The sequence below is a fragment of the Rhamphochromis longiceps genome, linkage group LG14 (assembly GCF_057381845.1).
Source record: "Rhamphochromis longiceps isolate RC_006_pf linkage group LG14, R_longiceps_female_GT1.1, whole genome shotgun sequence".
Classification (NCBI taxonomy): Eukaryota; Metazoa; Chordata; class Actinopteri; order Cichliformes; family Cichlidae; genus Rhamphochromis; species Rhamphochromis longiceps.
Window position 1 is genome coordinate 35,169,327 of NC_140570.1, and position 15,034 is coordinate 35,184,360.

A 15,034-nucleotide genomic window follows, 5' to 3' on the forward strand; every position below is an offset into this window, starting at 1 on the left:
GGCTAAAAATTGCACTAAACAACCATTTAGTCCCAAATAACAGCTATACCTAAAAAATAAATAAATAAAAGCAAGAACACAGAATACAGTGCATCAGTGCCAGATATCCAGAAGCATAGGCAAGAGGTGAAAAGCATCATCGCTATTTTCAGACGCAATCCTGAAGGTTTGATGAATCAGTGCAGCGCCTTGTGTCTTTTACTGAACATGCACACAAAAACAAGGATCCTTGTGAACAATCGAATGCTGCAACAATAAACTAGCTCTTTGTCTGTGCCATAGTTTGGGCTGTAAAACGTCCAGACCTTCATATGGATAGAATCTGTTGTAATGGACAGCATTACTGTTTAGCTAATAAACTGACATTTTACTGTAAAGTCATTTATAAGCTGAGAAACTGCTTACAGACAGAAAATGTCTAAAAATAACTATCTGATGTTATTAGCGCATATAATTTGATTTTGCCAAATGTTCTTTCACTGGCACGTTGCCTCTACTGACCTATGAAAAATTTAAAAAGCACAACCACATACCATGAGCTGTTTGTTTTTGACACTCAGGAGAAAGAGGGTGCTTGTTTTTAGCCACAGTTTGTATTCTTCTGAGCAGGTATGCTATGAGTCATAGTTTGTAGCTTTTACAATGCTGCTGTCTTTGGAAGTGATGCTGTGCACTTTTTTTTTGCATTTGCTTTATTTTAGAATTTTTTCTTAAATAACAGCCGTGTCACAACTCCTCTGTGGCTGCACTGAGTCAACATTTGCAATTCAGCAGCACATTAAAACAAAGTATGTGAGCCAAATTTGAAAACTGTATTTTCTTTCATCTTTACGAGATTTGTTTAAAGTCACAGTGATTCTGAAAGCTGTTTCGGCCTGTGAGCAAAAAAAACAAAAAACAAGGTAATTCTTTTTCTTGCCTGTTGTGAATGTTCATGTAAGGTTCAAGTCCAGTTACTCTGAGAAAACTACACCAGGAAAAAGACTAAGAAGTAAAGAGAGCCACAGAGAGACCTAAATTTCACTCCTCAGCTACCCTTCACATTCCCCACATAAAATGACCACAAGCAAAGATCACAGAGTAAGTCTTTTACCAACAGGAATACTGTTAGAGCACAAAGAGTATCGCCCCTCCCCAGTCTCTTCTCCTGGTTAATTTCCTTGGAGCCTGCAGGGCCAGCCGGTAGGGGGATTTGACAGAGGACTTCTGACAATCCTGAGGAGAGCTGACACTGAGAGCACCAGTCTCTCCAACACTTGAGGCCAGATTGGAAGATGCTCAGCATGTAGAGAGCAGATGAGACAACCAGAGGAGCCAGGAGGGCTATCCATGCAGAGCTGGCTAAACTTGAAATGCCCGAGTGTGATACAATGAGCAAACAGTGCCACACAGAGGCTGGAACTAATACTTCAGCCACAGTCTGCAACTATGTGGCCAAAACGGTTTTTAGCTCTGTGTTATTCAGAAATTAGATAGTGATGGTGAATGGATCACCACATATCCAGAATGTGCAGCAGATCGGTATGTGATTTTTTTCCCCTGCATCCGTTTATTAAAATGGAGCTCTGCAGAAGTGTCTTTATCACCCTAATCCAACATCCACGGCGATATATGAGCTCAGTAAGTGTGTTACTTTGCCTAGAAAGGAAGCCCATTTGAAATGCAATAACCAAATGTCAGCCTTGAGCTTACATATTTCAGTCACTTATTGTGACCTTTCTAAGAAAAAATTACATTTAAATTTATATAAAAAGCAACTTCAAACATCCGAAGTGAAATTCAAAGGCAAAAAGGCTCTTTACCCTGTCGTAATTCTCCTCATTGCAATATAAATGGAACGAAGGAATATGCATCCAGCCATTTGCTGCTATCAAATCACAGATTCATGGGAATACAAGCCACTGTTTGGTACAGATAAATGTGTAGCACTCAAAGAACAGAGCGAGGCAACCTCAAACAACAGCGCCAGGAGATGCTGAGGGTCTCTGGGCAGAAAGAGGAAAATATGTCACTCAAGTTGTTGAGTGTGATGAATTTTTAGTGCGTTATTGAAGGCTGCCAGATCAGAATCTACATGTAACAGAAAGAGCTGTTTTGATACTTGTGAAGGAAGAATGGAGAAAAATCCTGGAACGTTTTTATTATGTGTGTCGCTAAGCTGTGTTCAGGATAAAAATTTATCCAAATAAACAAAGTGAGACCTTCATCAGTCCACCAGCTGTGACACTTCAATTATTAAAATTATTGCCAAGACAAGGCCAACTCTATTAAAAATCACCCCAGTATCTAAAAGCACTCAGAATGAGAGACATGTGAATGAGCTTTCTATGAGCACAGCAAACAACAGTCGCCTTTCAGGACAGCACTGTCTGTTATAAGCAAAAAAAAAAAAAAAAAAAAAAAAAAGATTTCAATGATATTTTATTTTTGCCGCAGTGGTCAAAGACACCGTAGGGTCACTGGGAGGCCTGTAGGTGTAATTAAGTGGGATCATGCATGTTTAAGCTTAATCACTAGATAAATACTTTATAATAGAACAAACCACTTTGCAGGTCAGGGTTCAGATATAATTGTCTTTTTATAATATTTCATTGTTTCTCATTTCCATAGGACTCAAAACCTGCTTTAGCTGTATTATCCATCAAGTCTGCATTTCTTTCTCATATTGTCATACACTCCTTATATTCAACTGCTCATTAATGAAAATATCAGCCAATCACATGGCAACATCCCAAAACAATTAGGCATGCAGACATGCTCAACACAACCTGCTGAATTTCAAACTGTGCATCCAAACTACTACTACTGGGATCTTTCCACACACCCATTTATCGGTTTAACAGAGGGAATAATATGAATTTAGCAGAGATTCCTTGGTGTTCATACCTTGAGTTTGATGTCAGAGATCTGAGGAGAATAGCCAGATGTTTTGAGTTGATAGGAAGGGAACAGTAACTCAGATAGCCACTCATTACAATCATGGTATGCAGGACAGCATCTATGAACACTCAACATGTTGAACCTTGTAGCAGATGGGCTACAGTAGTAAACGATCACATGACACCACTCCTGTCAGCTAAAGCCAGGAAGCCGAGGCTGTGATTCGAATGGGCTCACCAAAACTGGACAATAGAAGATGGGAACAGGTTGGCTGCTGTGAAGAACAACATGAAAGCCTTGCATGGATCTTGCCTCAGATCAACAGTTCAGTAACACTTTGGGCTCCCTAGTATAAACTGAGCATAATTTAGTATCCAAAGCCTACTCAAGTGCTGATGACCACACCACACCCTTTATAACCACAGTGTCTTCTGATGGCTGCTTCAAACAGGATAATGCACCATGTCACGAGCCTCAGATCATGTTAAACTAGTTTTTTGTTTGTTTTTGGTTTTTTTTTAAACATGACAATGAGTTCACTGCGCTGTACCGGCCTCCGCAGTTACCAGAACTTATTCCAACATAGCATGTTTGGGATGTAGATGGGAGAGACCCGTCATGGATGTGCAGCCAACAAATCTGCAACTTTCTGATGCTCAATTATCTCAATAAGGACAAAAGTGTTGAAGGCAGAAGTCAGATCAAGTATTAACAAAACATTAAAATGAAGCCAAAGGATAAATGCACTGTTTCTGCCCAAAGTAGCAGCCAGGGATCCAACCACCAACCTTCTAATTAGCAGATGACTTGCTCTGCCTCCTGAGCTACAGCCACTTTACTATTTGAAGTATTCTTTCAAGTCATTTTCTGCACATACATGTAGAATTCATGATAAAAACAAACTCCACGCATAGGGATTACAAAGCCGAGACGCCAAAAGTTTCAAAATGGGTATAGTTTTTAAAATTGCTCTAACATTTCTGAACTTTTTGGCAGAAATCTTTTCTAATAATAGAGAAAATTTGCAATAGATTAAAAGCAATGGTTTGTAATTGTCTATTATAAAACTTCTTTTGTCCTGACCTACAGGAGAATTGCGCAGCTTTGTGCTGAAATGAGCAGCTGATTAAATGATCAGTCACCCAACTGAAGTCGGCTAAATTGGTACTGATGCCAGCTTCTCTGTTTAGATTGAAAGTCTTGAGTGCTGGTTGGACAAAACTAGCCAAGCTTTGTAAGCTAGCTTTTGCATTAAATTAAAGTTTACTGACATCTTTAAGACTGAAACGGTTAAAACAACTGATATGTAAGAAAAGGGGGGAAAAAACAAACTGGGGGGAAAAAAAAACAAAAAACCATACCTTGGACCTATTTGGATTATGAACAATGAAAATAATGAACAATGATGCAGTAAAGTAACTGTTCTGCTGAAAGAAAACCTGCATTGGGAAACTGCATTAAACACGTGTTCACAGGTGTTTGCTCACTTTTGGCTACTTATCTGTAAATGTGTTGTTACTTTACCGCTAAATTACTGTCATCACCATTAATGGGGAAATAACAGGCGTGATAATGAAACCGCATTAGAATAGTCTAATACATTTTGCTCTAATTGTGATGATTTCCAGTGAATCGAATTTAATTCCTAATTTAGCCAGAAACCTCCTGGATTCCCCTCCAGGATCCCTCATGGGGCTCTCTGGATCCCACTCAGGGAGCAGCTGCTCTACCTGTGTAGCAACGCTTTCTCTGCACCCCCTCCTCCTCCCTGCTAATCTGTGACACTCACTTATTCATATTCTAACCTGATTAAAAGCTGAGCTTGTTTCACATTCGGGTAGCAGTTAGTCTTGCTATAAACCCCCTTGAGGTTGTGTCCCTCCTCCTCTTTCTTTCTCTCTTCGGATTCTGTACATTCACACCTGGCTTGAAGGTGAAGTAGCTGAAAAGATTGCCAAATAACGATGTGTGGGAGTGAGAATGTGTCCAGGGCAGCCCTGGCTGCTGTTCCTTCGACTAATGGTGGCCATGTCCAGCCACTGATTAATTAAACATCCCTTGGGGTCATGGAGTCATGGAAGGCGATGTAATTTATCATCTGGCCCATGTGTAATGGAGTGTGGCCTACTGCAGAGTCTCTCATTAAGAGTGATAAACTCAGTAGCTGCATCCAAGGCCTCTTCGCAATTCAGCGAGGCCAGAAAGGAACAATACGGGGACGTGTCTTCTCTAAGAGCTGCCTCTATTTTGTCCTGGAAACCAAACGGGTGCGATTGTAATCGCCTGACTTTCACCTTGAACTGAGTGCTCTGCCCACTTGAGGAGGATTTAGAATATGCTGCAGATGGTTTGGGGAAATGTTTTGCCTTCAGTCTCCATTGTCAGTCAATGTAAGAGATCATTCGAGCCCTAAATCCCCCATTAGAAACAATCCTACCATGGGAGCAATATCTGTAAATCCCAACTTGTCAGTACCCATGTTCTTTGATGCAATTTGAGTTTAGCTTTCATGATGCGTGGATAGACAGTGTACCGCCCGCAGATTTTGAGTAGCCCAGAGGTGTCATATATATTTAAGAGGGGGGAAATATTTGTGTAAAGCCATTTGTCCTGCAACACAATAAAACTCCAAGTAATTTGTTAATTATCAGTAGTCTATAGTCTGTGTTCACAAAAATAACATTTGCATGTAGTCATTGCTGCTGTTTTTAGTAAACGACATATGATGCATCTAAATACTGTGTACAAATAATATATACCTATTTTAGTTATTTATATTAATCACTGTGTATTTTATACCCGAGTGCTTTGGCAGTGCATTTATAGTGCAATGCTAGTTATGGCAACTTTATTTAAACAGTAACAAGGTCACAGCAGATGATAGTTTGCATGCATGATTCATGTGAACTATAATGATACAGTAATCATTACACATATACAGACTAATCTTTTCTAATAGTGAAATAAACATTGTTCTATCTGCTGTTTACTAATATTTTAGTTTTTAAACTTAGTTTTAGTTGATTTTGGATTTCTGTTCCTGACTGATCCTCTTTGTATCAAAGTTGTGAATCATACATGGATCCTATGAAGTTGCAGTGTAATAAACTGAAACAGCTAGAAGCAGGAAACAACAACTTCAGCTCCTGTTAGCATTTTGATAGATCAGGATTAGGAAACATTCATTGTCTCATTTATAAATTCTTACTGACAGGTGTGTGTGCGCCTCTGGAAACTCGCACACCTAAACTTCAGTTTTTGCTCTTCACTGTTCATAGACCAGTGTTGGTGCTGACACATGGACAGAGGGCTCATGCTCGGAATTTGCCCTGCTTGGGAAAAATAAAGCATGCTCTTTTTCTGGCCACTCTTTGAGACAGGCCTGATTACAGACTTGTTTTGGGTTTTTTTTTTACTTTGAATTCATCAAAACTGAAGCACAGACTTCTTGGACCAGTTATCGGCGTGGAGTTTAATTCAATAAATGCTCTAAAAAGTAAATTTTAATGACTCAAATTAGCCGAGGTGAAGCCAAGCAGACAGTCAGCAGCTACATATATCAGCACAGCTGTTACATCCCTTAATTTTTCAACACTGGAGATTTCTGCTTCATACACAGCAGACAATATGAACACAAATCCTGAATCCACATGTGTCCCATCTGCACAAATATGCACCAGTTTAATGCCTCCCAAGACCAACCTGCTTCTAATACCAAAAAAAGCTAAACACTGCCAAGAATCAACAAGTTGTAATGCAGTCCTTCCAATATGCATAAAAAAATAAATAAATTTTAAAAAAAAAAAAAAAACTGTCCTGACTGCCCCTGTCACACTTTTTCTGTAGCTAATACATTTTGCTAATTGGCGTTCAACCTAACCTTGGTGCCCATTTCTAAGGCGCTCACATTATTCTGTTGACAACCTGTATTTAGGTGCTGTCTCAAAAAAAAAAAAAAAAGGTCTCTCTCACTGCAGCTCGTCTTCTGCCTAAGCGGCCGCGTGCAGTTCCATAACCACAATCGGTCCGTTTTTCCCCGAGACTGAGATTTACGGGCCCCGAGAAGCTGTCTAACTCGATTAGCGACAGCTGATTCTGAAAATCCGTCAGCTGATTAAACTTGCGCGCACTGATCTGATGCTAGTCATAGACATTTTTCCTTCACTTTTCAAATCCTGGCTCATTTATTGTAACATAATGAAAATTAAACTTGATACTTCAAAAGAGATGAACTGGGACCAATATTGTGAAACTATTACAAGAAACGAGACTTTGAACTCTGTATAATTATGTGATGTGAGGGAAAAGCTCACTCTGGATGGGCGGTTTTCCCAGGTTGGACTTGTGTGGTTTAGTAAAATATGAACTACTGAGAATATCTATTCCACTGAGAATTTTACTTTGTTAAGCAATTAAGAGATTCACAGTGTCAGCAGTGGTAAACTAATTAATAGGCTTGAGTTTCCACTCCGCCTCTTCATGTCTCCTCAGATCTAACTGGCCTCTAATGAAACTAATTACTTTGTTGTCGTTTTGAAGGGTCAAAAGCCAAAAACCATTTGCGTTTATTGTACATTTGAAAGTACTGAGCAACACACACATCCTCCCTAACATTGTCTGAATTATGTAGTACAGGCTGTGATCAGTTCTTCCCGTTTTGCTCTCATTGGTAAATTCAGCAACGTGACCCGAGAGGCATGCCACTGCTCACCGCCTGCCATTTTCCCCGGCTTCTCCCGCTGAGCAGCGTAGGCATGACTCAAACGATCTTCCCCCTGCTAGGCAGAGAACAACCATGAGGCCCCGCAGCTACACTCCTGCTGGAATATCAGAGCATCTGTCCCCCCTGCGGCTTGCCTTTCAAACAGCATAAGGCCATCTTCTCCCAGCACCAGCATTTTTCAAAGCCAGAGCCAACGCTTGGGGAATATATTATCATTGCATCCTAAGCCCATCTGGTAGAACAACACCTGGGACAACGTTTGCACCGATTCTCGAGCCCACACCCACCGAGAAATGCTTGCCTCAAACACTAACACAGAATCTTTGCCATCGCATGCTATTAATTATTAAAAGTCATTTTTGCTCACCTCCTTTCTGCTGACTTTTTAAATTGACAAGATGACATCTGATAAGAATATAGCTTTTTTTTCTAAATCTGCATCAGCATATCAGATATTAAAGTAGATGAAATGAACCGAGGGCTATTTCCTTGTGGACAAGACAAAAAGAGAAAAAAAAAAAATCACCAAGATGCAGCAGTGAATGGCACGCTGGGGTATAATATATCATAAGACCCAGCAAATTTTCCATTTAGAATAGATGACAGTCAAACACAATAAAAGCTGTGAAGCTCCAATATTTCCTTAAAATGAAATCCTCTTTTCTTTCCCTCCTGAAGGCTGTTCTGGAAGGATTTGCTGATTACATGGTTCACACGGCTTTGACAAAAGAGGAAATTGGTTTCTTTTTATTATTCCTTTCCAATGGGACGTAACAGGTCTCCAGTGGACAAATATGGTCTTGACCTGACCTTCGTGAATATTCAGATGGTGCGCATTCCTAATAAGGGGATAGGAAAGGGAGAGAGTGGCAAAAAGAGCCTCCTTTGTTTTGTTTATGCAGAGAGAATGAATTGGCTTCATCATCAAATACAGAATTTGCCAATGTGTGCATGTTAATCACAGGATGACACAGCTTGCACTCGACTACAGATATCTAGTTTGTTCATAAACAGGTACAATAGAAAGAGAGAAGCAACTGCATACTGATTAACACGACTGGAACGGGTATTACAATGTGCAGCCCTAAGACAAAAAATAAGGGATGTGTACACCGGTATGCTGTATGCTCATGTGTTGGAATCATAAATCAGATGGTAGCAATCCAGACTAAATCAGAAGGACCACTTTTGATTTGCATGTTTAGACATAAAAATCTGTGCAAATAATTGGTCCTGTTTGCTCTCCCCGTTCCTGCTATTTACTCTCAACCAATGAGATTTTGTCAAACCTGCTGCCAACCAGCTCCGATTTTTCTCTGACAGATCTACGCTGCAGTTCTGTGACTCACATCCACCACCTCCTGTGCTCATAATGAGCCAAAGTGGAATTGAGCTGCAGGAGCTGCTCAGCATGCCTCTCAGGAGGTTTTGCTCTGGGTCCATCCGACCCTCGTGAAAAGAACACCACCACTACGAGGATCGTCTTAGGTCACCAAAGGGTCATTTCAGTTATCCCACACCACACTCGCACATGAGTTTTAATTTAATAGGAAATTCTACACACACGATTGTGTTTTTAGTATTTTTCTGCATGTTTTAAAATGAATATTCCTTCAGTGCATGTGACTGCAAACTTAAAGCTTTCTTAATAATCCGTATTCAACTTTGGCACAAGTTTCATACTTTCAAAATGGTTCCATTTGACTTCCAAAAAAAAAAAAACAACATAGTAACCTAAAACTGACATTTGCATATTTGACTTATCAGCGACAAAATACTTGCTGCTGCACAGGAAGACATGCTGAGTTTCTGAATTTGTTCTGACACTTATTTTTTTCTTCCTTTTCCACTCTTCCTGCTGTTTTTATCCACTGTTGTCTCATTAAAGGTGCACTTTTTCAGTTCAACAGACTATAAAAACTTTAGTTCTTGGTTCCGTAGTGTGTTGATGGTGCATCTCACCCTACTCCAGCTTTTGGGAAATTTTCAGTTTTTTGGTAAGTGATGAAAATGACAAGGAGGCTCCTTCCTACAACATAAATTCAATGGAAGGCCAATTAATGGTATACTATTGTTATTATCAATGATGAAGTTCCAGATTAGAGAACTTCCAAGTGAAAAAGTCAGTCATCAATTAGGTGAATAGTAATGACCATGTTTGGGAGAACCTGGCAGAACCTCTGATCCCATTATCTCACTTTCACAATCTCCAAGAAACTGTTTTTATGTAACGTAGAAATAATGTGCGTGTCATGTATCAGTAAATAAAAATGAATCACTTAGTTGTGAGTCAGGACCTGTAGAAACTAGATTTGAACATATGCTGTGTCAGAATGTGAAGATTACTATTATTCATGGTGTAAATTGACGTGTTTAATCAACATTGTCAGCATGATTTCAGATGAATTAATTTCAACAGAATGTTATTTTCAGGTTGTAGCTTGAAAGTGTAAACATCAGTCAGTCAGTCAAAACTGTCTCTCTTCAAAGTTCAGCTGCAAATTTGAAGTATTTGCTGTTCTATCAACTTTATTTACTGAATCTAAACATCTCAGTTCAAACGTTTTAAAAGGATCCAGACTATTACTGCAGACTGCTAAAAATGGAATAACAATGCATTAAGTATAATCTATCCCTGACTATCATCAAGCCCTAAATCTTATGTTTGAAAATGATTCTAGTTAACAGAGCCTTCGCCCATGTCTGCTGCTGTATGTTTAATGCTTATTTATTTGAGAGTATAATCAAATGGTCAGGGGCAGAGTGCAGACTCAGACTCCTGCTGTGACCTGTAGGTCACGTGCTCAACCAGGTGAGCTACAGCAGCGTCTCACAGATGCTTATGCTTTTAAAAGAAATGCATTAATGTCATTCCCTAAAAGAAACAGTGATTCCTTTTGTTTTCCCATTTAAGAGCATCAATTCCACATACAGAACTTGACACAAAATGGTCAAAAAAAAAAATTGCCTGGGGCACTGAGTGGGAATATCTCATCTAATAACCCATATGTTATATAGTTTAATAATAAACCTCTTCATTTGGTAACTTTATGAAGTGTGCATTAGTGTTCAAATGATTTCCCAGGATGTGCAAGTCTTATGAAGGTGCATCTTACTTTAATTAATCCATTTTGGTGGCAATTAGTTATAAACTGTACAGTGGTTTCACTTCTATTAGCAAGGGCTTTGATAATAACTCAACTGCATGTGATAATTAATAACAGGCAATTGAAGAAAAACCACTGCTTAAACCCTGACGATAATGTCTAACTGGTAGCTCAGGTGCAGTGGGCTTTGTAAATTTTGTTGATATTTTTTAAGTAGGACCAGTTCACCTCAATAATCATAACATACTTTGTGCTTAAAATATACATGTAGTATTCTAATTTTGCCACACAGATTCATTTGGAAGTGTCATGTTTGTAGTTTAATTACTGGAGTGTCTACTGTGAATTTATGCATGCTTGCAAGTGCTATATACCAGATATACGTTCAGTAATACTCCAGTGAGCATATGTATGCTGAAGGAACACTTGGTGCTAAGAAAAAACATAAGGGAATCGGAAGTAACACAGTAGGTGCCAGAAGCTCAGTTTTTCCTCCACTTCCACTGAGCTGAGATCATGAATTGTGAGCATTCTCTGATTACTGAAACGCATACTGTATATGCTTTAAAAGAAGCACAATCACTTATCATTATTCATTGCTGATTGACATATAATTTAGAATCAAATCTTCTTTAATAACACTTATCCAGACTGTGCTCGGTCTAAATTTCAATGTATAAAATCAATCAAAAACGGGAAAGTAGAGTAGTGTGAAGCTTTATTGCTGGTTTAATACGTCTTTTTAAATACACGTGTGAAATGTCTTTTTGCTCTTATTACTTTGGCATTTATCTCTGGGAGACAGACAGGGTGAATATTGACTGCGTGTGGAATAATAGCTTGCAAAGCACAAAATCTGGGCTATTCAAATATGTCTCCCCTGCAGTTGCAGACTCATGGGCTTCACTAAATCCTCCTCCCAATAATTTAATTTCCTTCCTTCTCTTCCTCCACTGCCCATGTGTCCGCACTACTTCGACCCTTCCTCGTCTGTGGAGTTTGAACCCTGGCATCCCCCTCCCCCTCAGGAATAACGCCGTATGCCACTCTATACCTTCTACCTTTAGTGCTGCAATGAAATTAATATTTCACCGGCGTTTCCTCAGCCATTTTTCTTGCTGACGAATTGGAGGTAGAAAGAAAGTTTCCAACTGGCCACAGCACAATAAATATTTAAGTATTTCCCTTGGAAGTCTTCCAATTGGGAGCTCCTTATGTACACTGTCAAGCACGAGCTTTGCTGCCATTTCTCCCTTTCCCTGTCTTACTTTCATTCCTCATCTATCCCTCCCATCTCATCTGCTGCACCATCTGTGCAGCTGTAATAAGCAGAGCTCCTCATGTGCTCTCTTTCACTCCCTTGATTTCCATTCCCTCCTGATTCTGGCTCACCCCCCTCTCCAGGCATGGCTCCCCTGCTTGGCTGTTTGACTGACTTGTTTGCATCCCGCGATGGCGCTACCATGCAGTCAAACCCACTGTGTACAAAAAAAAGACTCAGCTTGTGTTGTCACACAGTACCTTCTGCAGTCACGCAGCCCCAGTTAGCGCAACACTGCTTTCATCTCCGGGTGAAAGTATTCTGAAAGCAGAAATGTGATGACCTTACACCTTTACCACGTACAAAATGCACGATCACTCTCAACTCCATCAAAACAAAAGCGTCTCCCTCTCAGAGTGAAGAGCATGCAGTCCAAATCGAACAATTCAAGTCCTCAACGACAGCAGACTATTGATCTGAGCCAGTAATCACACTGACACCTCACTCAGCTGGGTGATGGAAAAATGAGCATGATGGAAAAAGATTCTATATGCTTATGGAGTGTGGGATTAGATATTTTTTTCCTACTATAAGTTCCGGATAAAAATGGTCAGTTAGGAGGTAAGGACTCTGTGCCACTCTACAAATACTGAGAAGCTATTGTGGGGTCCATATTGATTGTATGGCTACCAGAATCAAAGGGCATAGCTGAGTAAACAAGGCATCCACTACAGCAAAGAGCTCTACTACCTCACAGTGGCACATTGGGACAAAGGTCCTAAGTGTTTTGGATAGGAGAGAAGGAGGGAGGGAGGGAGGGGGTATCCAACAGAAAAGAAATTCATTTATCCTTCTGAGATGTCTAGAAAGTTACTGGAAAAAGGAAGCAGTTAAAGCACAAACACAAGCTGTGCTTTAAGAGTTCACCAAGTCCTTCCACGAATTTATCAAAAATCTGTTTGTGTACAGTTCTATTTTATAACCAAATTTTCCAAATTCATAAGATTTTTTTACTGACTTCTCTTTAAATTCAAGCAGGATTTTCTTACCCATTTTAAATATGCGAAACTCAGTTACGTGCTTCTGTACGCCCATCTCTTTAGCTACATCTGGATCAACATGCAGTGACAGATGTGGAGCTGTTTGCTTGTGTTGCCAGCTTTGCTGATTAAATCCATTCTAACCACACCCACACAACACTGGAGACATCGCTGAATATTTTTTTTATACCAGTAAGTTATTTGGGCATATTTAGTTTAGATATTAATTCGACACTTTAAAATAAAGTTTTTAAACAGCCTATAAAATGTTGGCCAGTTGGCTGTAGTTAGATGTGGCCGTAAACGTAACCGGTTGTAAGTAAACCAGAATATATCTGCAGCTGCACTAACAACAAATGTGTGTGAGAGCCAACAAGAAGCCTTTTATTAAAAATTTATGGAATTCACAAGGAAGGTCAAATTATTTTGAGCTCTCACTTGTTGAAAGATTTCTCACTAGATTGAACGCTGCAGATGAGCCAAGACGTTAAAGTCTCCCACTAGAAGCTCTTCGACTGTTAGACTGAATTTTAAAATCTCATGTAGGAGAAATTCTATAGAAACGATTCTTCAAGAGTTATTGATTATAAAGAGTCAGATAGCCGGACAGTACAGAATCAATATTACTAAGCTGTCCCTTCTCTATCTGTATAATGCCTCCAATTTAGCCAATCTTTCCAGTTTAGAGGTCAAGGAGTTGCTTTCTTCTATAAACAGTTTAGCTACCAAGCTGGAGACAACATTTCTTGTGGAGGCCGCAGTCATAATTAAAGTAATATTACACAGAAAGACAGGCGTGATCCCTCAAATTAGTGATTGATTAGAGCATGTTGAATAGGAGTCAGTGGTGGCCAAGGAACCACGTCTGGCTCTTTGATTCACCATCAGAGGACAGACAGCCTCCCTCCCAGCACATCTCCACTGTGGGTCTTCACAGATTGCAGGGATGTAAGTAGGTAGGGTGGGGATTATCCTGGCAGAGCAAAGCAGGGTTCTGCAGCACAGAGTGGCACCATGAGGACTCTGTGGATAACGTGCAGTCTGTGATGTGTGCTGTAGAGGCTAGTGAAAGCTGAGCCAGGAGGCAGCACTGAAGCATGGGCTTCCATTCAAAGCCACGCAGACACATCTACCTCTATTGTCTGCCATGCCTACCTATTTTATCCCCCCCACCTTCGCTGCCATTTGATAAGATTTCACACATTTTTGCATATCACCCTGCATCTTATTCTCATTATGGAAATCGGGGGCTGCTTCTGTGCCACTAGTACTATTAACATATCCAAGGCCAGAGGTGCACACAGTAGAGAAGATTAATGGGATTACATGTGGAATTTAAAATAAAATAAAATAATCCCCAAATCCATCACATGGCTTTAAGTGCACCTTTTCTGCATCAGGTAAAAACATCACAAAAATGTATCAGATTGATAAAAAAATAATAGAAAAATGTGAACTTTAAGCAAAGTTAGTATGCTGCTTTTGTACACAGGGGTTGTTACTGGATGACTGCTGACAAGAAGACACTCTGACCTTTGCTTCCAAAACAACATGTAATCCAGTTGTCACCAGTACTTTACAATTCATGCACCACCCAACGAGTGGGCTTCTTAAAATAATGTCCTCAGGTACTTGTAATTAAATGCACATGCTTGTGTGCACACAAACGCACCGCCTTGTCACCTCATTGCCGCTTAACTGCCGGACGACTTTTTTCACACTTTAGAGCTCGATCTCATTAACTGAGCACAACCCATTTCTGCTAAAACAGCATGATAATGTGGGAGTTATCAAATAGAGCAGGTTCTACTTGAGTTACTGCTGTCAGCAAGGGCTGAAAACACAATGACTGCTGCCTGCTGCTTAAACATCTCTAAACACAGCACACAAGGCTGCCACTGTATGAGTTATATGTATATAAAAAATAAAATAAAAAAAAGAAGCTGCCAGCTATATGCCTTGTAGATTGAGACTCACAATAGGACATTACTACAGTGTGATCTTTGGGGTTGCACGGACTACT

The 15,034-nt window shown here is 39.9% G+C and overlaps 1 protein-coding gene across 1 annotated transcript in view; it reads left to right on the forward strand.

Moving 5' to 3' along the window:
• Nucleotides 1-15,034, forward strand: part of cxcr5 (chemokine (C-X-C motif) receptor 5) — a 59,103-nt gene that overhangs the window by 11,622 nt on the left and 32,447 nt on the right. The window lies entirely within an intron of this gene.